At 34.5% G+C, this 9,840-nt stretch overlaps 1 long non-coding RNA gene across 1 annotated transcript; it reads left to right on the top strand.

Moving 5' to 3' along the window:
* The first annotated feature begins 1,321 nt into the window (after nucleotides 1-1,321).
* On the top strand, nucleotides 1,322-6,576 carry LOC107076515 (uncharacterized). Its single transcript, XR_001477733.2, has 4 exons — nucleotides 1,322-1,382; nucleotides 2,719-2,786; nucleotides 2,881-2,925; nucleotides 3,723-6,576. It is a non-coding gene; the product is annotated as an uncharacterized lncRNA (long non-coding RNA).
* Nucleotides 6,577-9,840: the final 3,264 nt, after the last annotated feature.

The raw sequence follows: 9,840 nt of genomic DNA on the forward strand, positions 1-9,840 counted from the left end.
GTCACATTTACTGTGGTTACTGTAAAACTATCTACAATTTTATGTTTTTAAATAATTAAAGATTTTTACACAAGTACATCTAGAGAAATCTACAGGAAGAATGAAGGTTTACTGACAAAAAAAAGTAGTTGAGAAGAATTTAATAGTAGAATATTACAATCACTACAGTTTAATTTATCTCAAGCATTGTGATCATTATGATCATGAGACAAGATAAGACCCGCCAATTTACTACAAAGCATACAAGCATTGCCTATTTTTTTCGATAACTGTCCTGCACCCATTTTAAGAGAATGTATTACAAACAATGACAAGAACCTGTGGAAGTCTAAATTGCTGTTTGCTCATTATGTTCAAATTCCAATTTGAATATGAATTCATCTACAATTTCACAGAACTGTTTTTAACATTTTGAACACAAATTGAAATAAGTTCACTTGTATGAGTTCCTGCAATTTATAATTAAAAACATATTTTATCATATCATTACTGTGGCCTTCTGCCACAAAAGATTCACATTCTAGATAAAGTGTTACATCTATATAAATGAAAGATTCTTAATATCTTTAAAGATTATTGGGAAGATTTTTAAAGAATATTGGAAGGTTTCCAAATGAGATGAGGGTGTTTGACACATTACTCAATTTTCTAGAGATGAAAATGATGTGCTCCCATCTGATTAGATCATTAGCCAAATCCTTTCTACAGCTTTAAAAAGCCTTAGGTGTTTATGTGGGCAGATCACTTTTGTTTCTAGACAAGCAGATACTTAAAATTTTGGAGAAGGTTTTGTAATTCTTCTAATATGAAAGTTTTAGAATACAGAAAGTGGAATGATGGTATGGCACTTAGTGCTGAGGCCTTATAACTCTTGCCTCCTGGGTTTGATTCTGGACTGAAACACCTTCTGTGTGAACTGTGCATGTTCTCTGCATGTTCGCATGACTGCATGAGTAGTGGTTTCCTCCCATCACACAAGACACACTAGCTGGGTCAATGGGTGTCTGGAGATTTTCTCATGTGTGAGTGTGTCTGTGAGCCCAGCGATGGACTGGCAACCCATCTAGGAAGCAGCCTTGAAGTAATGACACTAGTAGCAACACATTATGTCCCTGAATTCTGGTAACATGAATTTATAATCTGCACTTAGGAGCTGTAATTTATATAAAGTAAGAAAAAAAATCTGAACACACCCTAGAATGGGGTGCTATTATTTAGCAAACCATTAGCATTCCATTCCTTTAGCATATCCATGATAAAAAGTGATTCTGATTGGATAACATAATACAGAGTAAGCATTCATATGAAGCAAGTCAGCTGTTTTTAGACAAAACCAGAGTCTGAAGATAGAAAACTGACACAGCATTCTCATTAATTGAAAGGTAAGGGGTTTTATTGAAATGTTTATCATTGATTTACTATTTTGTTATTATTGCATTATTAGGAATTTTACTCTTTGGACTGATTTTGTCTTTTTTGTGTCTTTTCTGTTTAATATTTATAATCATAGGAGTTGAAAGCTTTGTTTTTAAAAAAAACCTTTTCTATTTTTGAAGTGCTTTTCTTCTATGAGTAATTCTACGTTTTGTGTTTGAATTTAAATTGCATATGAAGTTCTTTTTTAATATACTTGCTGAAATCAGTCAACATTTTCCAAAAAGATGAATATGATTTTAAAGTAAGGGTAATCACAGTTTTTCAGATTTGTTAAACCCTCATCCCCCATATCAGATAAATATACAGCTAATTGAATGATGCAGAAATCCAACCTAATGGTGTTTTTTAAAACATACTTGTATTTAATAGTTTTCATTTCATTAGATAAAAATGTTGTTAATTACAGCAAAAGCAGTCTGGTTTCATGACACCCTGTTTGATGTAATTTTAGCAAATATACTTTTTATGTTACCAGTCTAGGGTTAGATTAAACAAATGCAGTACATAAATAATATTTTTATTCTTATTATATAACAATGATTAGAGATAATATAATGCAAATGTTGAATTAGGCTCATATATTCATCAATTCATAAATGGAAGGAAACAGGTTATTAAATCCACCATTAACTATAGTGTCATAACCACCCATGAAGAGATCATTCTCTCTCACATTGTAATAATCATTGGTAATTCATCTTGTAACCTCAAAAGAAGTCTGGTAGTGAGCAATTCTAAGAAAATAGAATTAGTCTGTTGGCAAAGTCATTATTACTTGCTGGGAATCAGACAGCACTCAGAGGAGGTGTCAAAGGTTATTCTTTAATTTGCCACATGTAATAAGACTGTATAAGAGTTTGCATTTGTGAGCACTGTTAATTTGCATTGAGATACATGTTGCAACTCTTTAAATCCTCAGGAAAGTGATTGCATTTTTAAAAGTCTACCTCCTGGTGGATTCTTTTTCTGTCAGTAGTACACATGTCTTTATCTGTAACCTAATCAGCTTTGTTAGGGGGGTTCTCTATTTACTATCTTAAGTACAGAAATTGTATTGCTTGCATTCATTACAGTTGAAGTTGAATTCAATACAGTATTGGCTTAGTTCTCAGTATTTAATGAGTTATGATATCATAACATCATTACAGTTTACTAATATCATATATCTTTTGATGAGGCTTTTAATGAAATGCTCACTGGGACCCTCAGTTATAAGAAAACCATCTTGAATTATTATTACAACAAGAAAACAGAATACCAAAAAACAATGTATTTTTACAGGAGGAGATTGAGATATGAAGAACATAATCTTGGTGTTGGGTCTTTTAAGCTCTTGTCTAGCTGCTCCTGTGAGTACCTGAAACACTACATGATATCAATGTCTTAAATACTGACATCTTACACTCACACTTTTTAAACTTACTTATTTGTGTGGTGATTTAGGTGAATCAAATGCATGAGAGAAAAGCCAGATCTATCAGTTATGAGGTAAGAAATAGATTTGCTGTAAGATTAAAGTCCTGTCATTTCATGTTCTGATGTAAAGAAAATATTTCACCAGGGTTATACTGTAATGATCCATTAAATTACAATTCTTTTCAAGATAATTATACTCAGCATAATTTTATTTAGCATAATGCCATCTCTTTTCATCACTGGGATAATGTTTACTGTATTTGGTATGACTGTGTATTTATGGGAGCTTATTGTATTATTTTAGCACTTGTCTATGAATGATTTCTTTACATAAATGACTCAAGACATTGAGGTCTTAGACTATGATTACAAGTGCAAGCAGGTCTTATTGCGCCTTCTTAAACCAAAGCACTTGATGGTACTCCAGGTGTTGTCTTGGTATATATGGTAATCCTATGATGACATGAACTATTCTCCCTACTGTATATGATTGGCTCAAAATAGCGATCACATATGTGAAGTAATTCCGAAGTGATTGTAATTTTGTCGTTTTATTAGGTTGAAAGATTTGCGTTGCAGTTTTTATTAAAATTATTTTCAAAAGAAAGCCAGATTCAGCCACTTAAAGTCAATGGTCCTGAATTGTCCAGCACAACAAAATACCCTGATTCTGAACTGGTTTAAAATAACAGTTCCAGGTTTTCTCAGCTAAATTAGTTTTTTCTCCCTTTTTGACACCTTGCTCAAATTTGTAGATTTTTTTTTATAACTAATTATTCTCCACAGTCCCTGTCTATTACTTTAAGGATCTCAGGAAATGTGAAAAATCAAGATGCGGATTTTTTAACCAGATTTTTTTTCTTACATAGGATTTTGGTTTCATGATGCCAAGGATGATGCAGACTTTCTCAAGATATCCCTTTCCAATTCCATTTCCAGTTCCAAGATTTCCGATTTCTCTTCCTTCTCAGCCACTTCCCCCTCCAATAATCCTCTTACATGCTCCTATGGCTCCTTCAGTTCCAGAGCCCTTGCCTCCCATTATAATTATCCAGCCAGACCAGCCTGCACCAGGCCCCGCCTCTCCCCAGCCAGTCCCACCTTCAACCGGCCCAGGCAGTACTGCTCCTTTCGCTCCAGTTTACCTCATTCCAAGATTTTATCCCAAACAAACTCCCATTCAACCAGGACAACCTCTCTAATCCACTAATGAAAACATTAGAAATTGTATCATTGGTGAAGGTTAAAGGAATATAAATACTGTACTAGTCTGTCAAAAAAGACAAATATATATTGTTTTTATACCTAAATGGGTAACAATTTCTAATACTGTACACAAATTCCTAATTGATTTGACAACAATAGCACAGGAATAACACATGACTATTTAACAAACATCTTCCTAGTTCTTCTGCAATTCAGTGTGAATTTAAATCTCTTCAATAATACCTGATCACATTGGGTAGTGTGCATGCAACTCAGATTGTATAGTGTCACATTTCATACAGCTAATTCCTTTATACGGTTTCTTTTAAAACCTTGTTTTTACCCTTCCACATACATACAGTATCAGGTTGTTGTGCTTTCGAGTTCCAAAACTTAATGCTCTTAATATTGGCACATAGAACATGAGGTTTGTCATTCATCATGTGATTACAAAACTTGCATGGACTATAAGTTAATTCATGTAAATTCCTTTGCTAAAGAACAATATGGCATAAATAAATAACAGCTCAAATTTCACTAGAAGAGGAAAATGCCTACCCATGTATGATGAACAATGAACGGTAGCTTCTCACTGTGTGTGCATTATGTGGTTTTGCATTTAACTGAATCCCTAAAAAGGTACAGGGTAATTTCAGACTCATTGTTCATTATACATTAGTTAGAACAGTTATCCACAAACATATCCATATACAGATTCCTGTAGTGATCCTCTAATTACAGCCCCCAGATTGAAATGGGTGATAATCACCCTTTATCCACATTTGTTGTTTTTTATCCACTAACCAATCCAAACACATGGATCTCCTTAAATGCCTAGTGGCAGCAAGTACAGAATTGATCTATAATGAGGCACATTTTCAAAAGCATTCAGAAAAATTAATTATACCATATCAGATGTTTATATACTTTTATAAAATTCACAATTATTATCCATGTAACATTAATGAATAATGATTGTTGTTACTTTTGTCACCTTATTACATATGGGTGCAATTTTCCAGTAATACTTTCTTAAATGACATGCAAGAGCGTACATATACAGACAAAAGTGCAAAATAATGCTGTTCAGTCTCATTAAGATGTCAAATGATTAAGTTTTTCTCTCATTTTTTGTGACACATCTCATGTTTCTCATGCCACCTCTAACATGGACTATGTTAATATGAAATATTCTTTTTTTTTTTACTTTTATATACACAATAAAGTCCATACAATACACAAAGACAAGCCTTATAACTCTATGCCAGAATAGTGTTATTCGTTAAATAACATTGATCTGTATTTTCCAAAGCAGAATACAAATTTCAAATACAGGGAAAAGGGAGAGGCCTCTCCTAACTTTGAAAGGTGTTAGGCTTGTTTTGATTTTCTTCTGAGACTTGGTAACACTGTGTAGAATTTCAGATTAGACAGGTTGTCAGAAGATGTGTTACACTGAGAATTATTCATTCAAGAATTACTGAGCTTTAACATTTAACTACAGATGGTGACTTTATAATTAAAATGAGCATATTCATCCAGATCTGTAGATACTATAGCTGTACTTTATATGGGCTCATGTGGTTTATATGAGCCTTTAGGAATAGAAGAAATGCTGCTCTTTAGCTGAAAATCAAACCCTGCTAAAGTGTTGTTCACTAGCAGCAGCAAGAAACAAAGATATTTTACTGACTAAAAAAAAACACTTGACAATAAAAACAATACTATAGCATGTACTAAAGATATAATTATAAACAAAAGATTAACATCTCAGGGCAGCTAAAGTCCAAGCACACAGTCATGACAAGTACAGCAGAATAAATATACAAAGATTGTCCATTGAGATTTCCTGACCCGGATATCGTGGATGATCCTGACGGAAGACTGGGTACCTAAGAAGCTCAACATTCTGAAAACATTTCAAATTCCACGCAGCTGGGAATGATTCTAAAAAGGACAAAGGCTAAAAACTCATTGCACTCAATGCCAACAAAATTTGGTTTCATGTACAAGTATGCAAACAAGATGAAAACAAGTACTAAATCAAATATGTGGTGAAATAATATTTTTGTCTCAGCGTTATAAAAGTTTTTTCAAGTGTTGTATTGTTTCTATAGACATGTATGCAAACAACTACAAAATCTAATTAAACTAAAAAAATGAATGCCTGCACACATTTAGTAGTAAGAATAATGATTAAAATGTGTAATAAAACAGCAACTGCATGAATGATTATTGTGTTTTGCTTATAATTATGACAACTACTGTATGTAACATTATTTTTACTGTACTGTATAAAACTTACATGTATTTATTGTATATTGGAAAGTGAAAACTTTGATCTCCGAAAGAGAATTTGAATGCTAGAAGAAAAAAATAGTCATTGCAAAGGTCCCAACGTATATCAGCTATAACCCAAATCTGTTTTTTTCTTCTATGTACCACATATAATTAAGTGTACACTGCTTGCCTTGTATTCCATTATGTAAGACAATTAAATGACACATGTCTGGATTACGTGCAACTGTTTCCATAATCCTAGGTGCTCAAGTGTTTATTTTACAAGGAAATTATACCTATCCAGCACTGAGTCCATTCTTCTGCTGAAATACTTGACAAAAAACAAAGAGGTAAACAAAATAACAATAGACATATACACATTGTATTCATTACTTAGGCATATGATTAAAGTGTGCAGTTAAAAACAACGAAAATGCCATCCTTTGTCTCTTCAACTGATTCTGTTAACATCTGTTTTACGATGGTTGGAAAGGCATGACATTTTAGGATTTGCTTTCACATGCTTTCATTATACACAATTACTATGCAAAGAAATAGTGCAGGTTTACTAACATTCATATAGAAACTATACAACAAGTCTTGTAGTTTTGAAATTCAGCATACTCTAGTAAACTGTATGCCTTGAAGAAATGAAAATCGCATTTAGAAATTTTTTCATTTTTAGAAGGATTCTTTCAATTTCGTGGTCTGTGAAGATAATCTCTATCTAAAGCAAATACTTTTCTACAAAGCATAATTATGTTGTGCTATAACATCTGCTTCTTTTAACATATCTATATTTGCGAATCATCTAAATCTACAGTCAGCAAAAAATAATTACTTTAAATGACTACTTCTTAGCATAACCACCTCCCTCAGACCAATTAAATTGTACAAGGAATTATTAAATACACCTGAATGATTTTGCTGTGGTGAAGTCAAAAGTCAATTTAACAACAGTGTTTTTTTAAACATACACATAAAACCCTCGTTCCTATATTTGTATCTGCATAATCAACCTTTAGTTCCTCCTTTGTAATTAAAACATATTCAAAGATGCCTCTAATTTGTGTTGGGTTTCTGCTGAGTTTCCCCAATGTACAGTGCCTTGCGAAAGTATTCGGCCCCCTTGAACTTTTCAACCTTTTGCCACATTTCAGGCTTCAAACATAAAGATATAAATTTTTTATTTTATGTGAAGAATCACCAACAAGTGGGACACAATTGTGAAGTGGAACGAAATCTATTGGATTTTTGAAACTTTTTTAACTAATAAAAAAATGAAAAGTGGGGCGTGCAAAATTATTCGGTCCCTTTACTTTCAGTGCAGCAAACTCACTCCAGAAGTTCAGCGAGGATCTCTGAATGATCCAATGTTGTCCTAAATGACTGATGGTGATAAATAGAATCCACCTGTGTGTAATCAAGTCTCTGTATAAATGCACCTGCTCTGTGATAGTCTCAAGGTTCTGTTGAAAGCGCAGAGAGCATCATGAAGACCAAGGAACACACCAGGCAGGTCCGTAATACTGTTGTGGAGAAGTTTAAAGCCGGATTTGGATACAAAAAGATTTCCCAAGCTTCAAACATCCCAAGGAGCACTGTGCAAGCGATCATCTTGAAATGGAAGGAGTATCAGACCACTGCAAATCTACCAAGACCTGGCCGTCCCTCTAAACTTTCAGCTCAGACAAGGAGAAGACTGATCAGAGATGCAGCCAAGAGGCCCATGATCACTCTGGATGAACTGCAGAGAACTACAGCTGAGGTGGGAGAGTCTGTCCATAGGACAACAATCAGTCTTACACTGCACAAATCTGGCCTTTATGGAAGAGTGGCAAGAAGAAAGCCATTTCTCAAAGATATCCATAAAAAGTCTCGTCTAAAGTTTGCCACTAGCCACCTGGGAGACACCCCAAACATGTGGAAGAAGGTGCTCTGGTCAGATGAAACCAAAATCGAACTTTTTGGCCACAATGCAAAACGATATGTTTGGCGTAAAAGCAACACAGCTCATCACCCTCAACACACCATCCCCACTGTCAAACATGGTGGTGGCAGCATCATGATTTGGGCCTGCTTTTCTTCAGCAGGGACAGGGAAGATGGTTTAAATTGAGGGGTAGATGGATGCAGCCAAATACAGGACCATTCTGGATGAAAACCTGTTGGAGTCTGCAAAAGACCTGAAACTGGGACGGAGATTTATCTTCCAACAAGACAATGATCCCAAACATACAGCAAAATCTACAAAGGAATGGTTCACAAATAAACGTATCCAGGTGTTTGAATGGCCAAGTCAAAGTCCAGACCTGAATCCAATCGAGAATCTGTGGAAAGAGCTGAAAACTGCTGTTCACAAACGCTCTCCATCCAACCTCACTGAGCTCGAGCTGTTTTGCAAGGAAGAATGGGCAAGAATTTCAGTCTCTCGATGTGCAAAACTGATAGAGACATACCCCAAGCGACTTGCAGCTGTAATCGCAGCAAAAGGTGGCTCTACAAAGTATTAACGCAAGGGGGCCGAATAATTTTGCACGCCCCACTTTTCATTTTTTTATTAGTTAAAAAAGTTTCAAAAATCCAATAGATTTCGTTCCACTTCACAATTGTGTCCCACTTGTTGGTGATTCTTCACATAAAATAAAAAATGTATATCTTTATGTTTGAAGCCTGAAATGTGGCAAAAGGTTGAAAAGTTCAAGGGGGCCGAATACTTTCGCAAGGCACTGTATGTTGCAAACACACCCAATCTGGTCATTCCTTATGCACAAAAGGTATTACTGCAGGTACACATGAATAGTAATGAATATATGCAGAATATTGTCTGTTTTTTAGACATATTTTATTTCTGGTTTATATAATATTCACCTATAATATAGCCTCTAATAAAGTATTCTTTTAATTGTTTTTCATTTAGCATGTGGACAAAAAAGAAGAAGATGCCAGAGTGCATAAAAGGAAAAGATACGGATAATTACCACCTTGTTATTGTCTCCAAAGATCAAATATTGACATTTGTACTGATTTGGCTCACAAAGATGTTTTGCTTATTGAGAAACTGACAAACCATAACTTGTAAACGTGAATCATCGAAAAGCATGCCAAAATGTACTGTACATGCGTAGATTTTTAGTTTTCTTTTCTTTTCAGCAAATAACTGGGTTATTACATCATAGTTGTGTCTGAAAAAAATGTGCTTGCATGCTTATTTGGTGTAAAAGCCCCCATTAAATTCATAGAGGTTTCTCCTTTAGTGCTGATTGGTTAGCGCGCAATTAAGATCATATTTAAACAGCAGTGACAGGATTGGAGCAGAGACCTGCAGAAGTTTCAACTGAGTCACGTATCATGCTGTCAATACTTTAAGGGTCTGCCAAATCAGGCACTGCCAGCAATGGAGCATCCTGAAAGAGGTAAACTCGTTCATCCTTGCTCCTTCTTTAGAAAAAGGAATGGAATATCCATGCAGAGCTTATGACTTGTTCATTTTTAATGCTGC

The sequence above is a fragment of the Lepisosteus oculatus genome, chromosome 3 (assembly GCF_040954835.1).
Source record: "Lepisosteus oculatus isolate fLepOcu1 chromosome 3, fLepOcu1.hap2, whole genome shotgun sequence".
NCBI classification, from domain to species: Eukaryota; Metazoa; Chordata; class Actinopteri; order Semionotiformes; family Lepisosteidae; genus Lepisosteus; species Lepisosteus oculatus.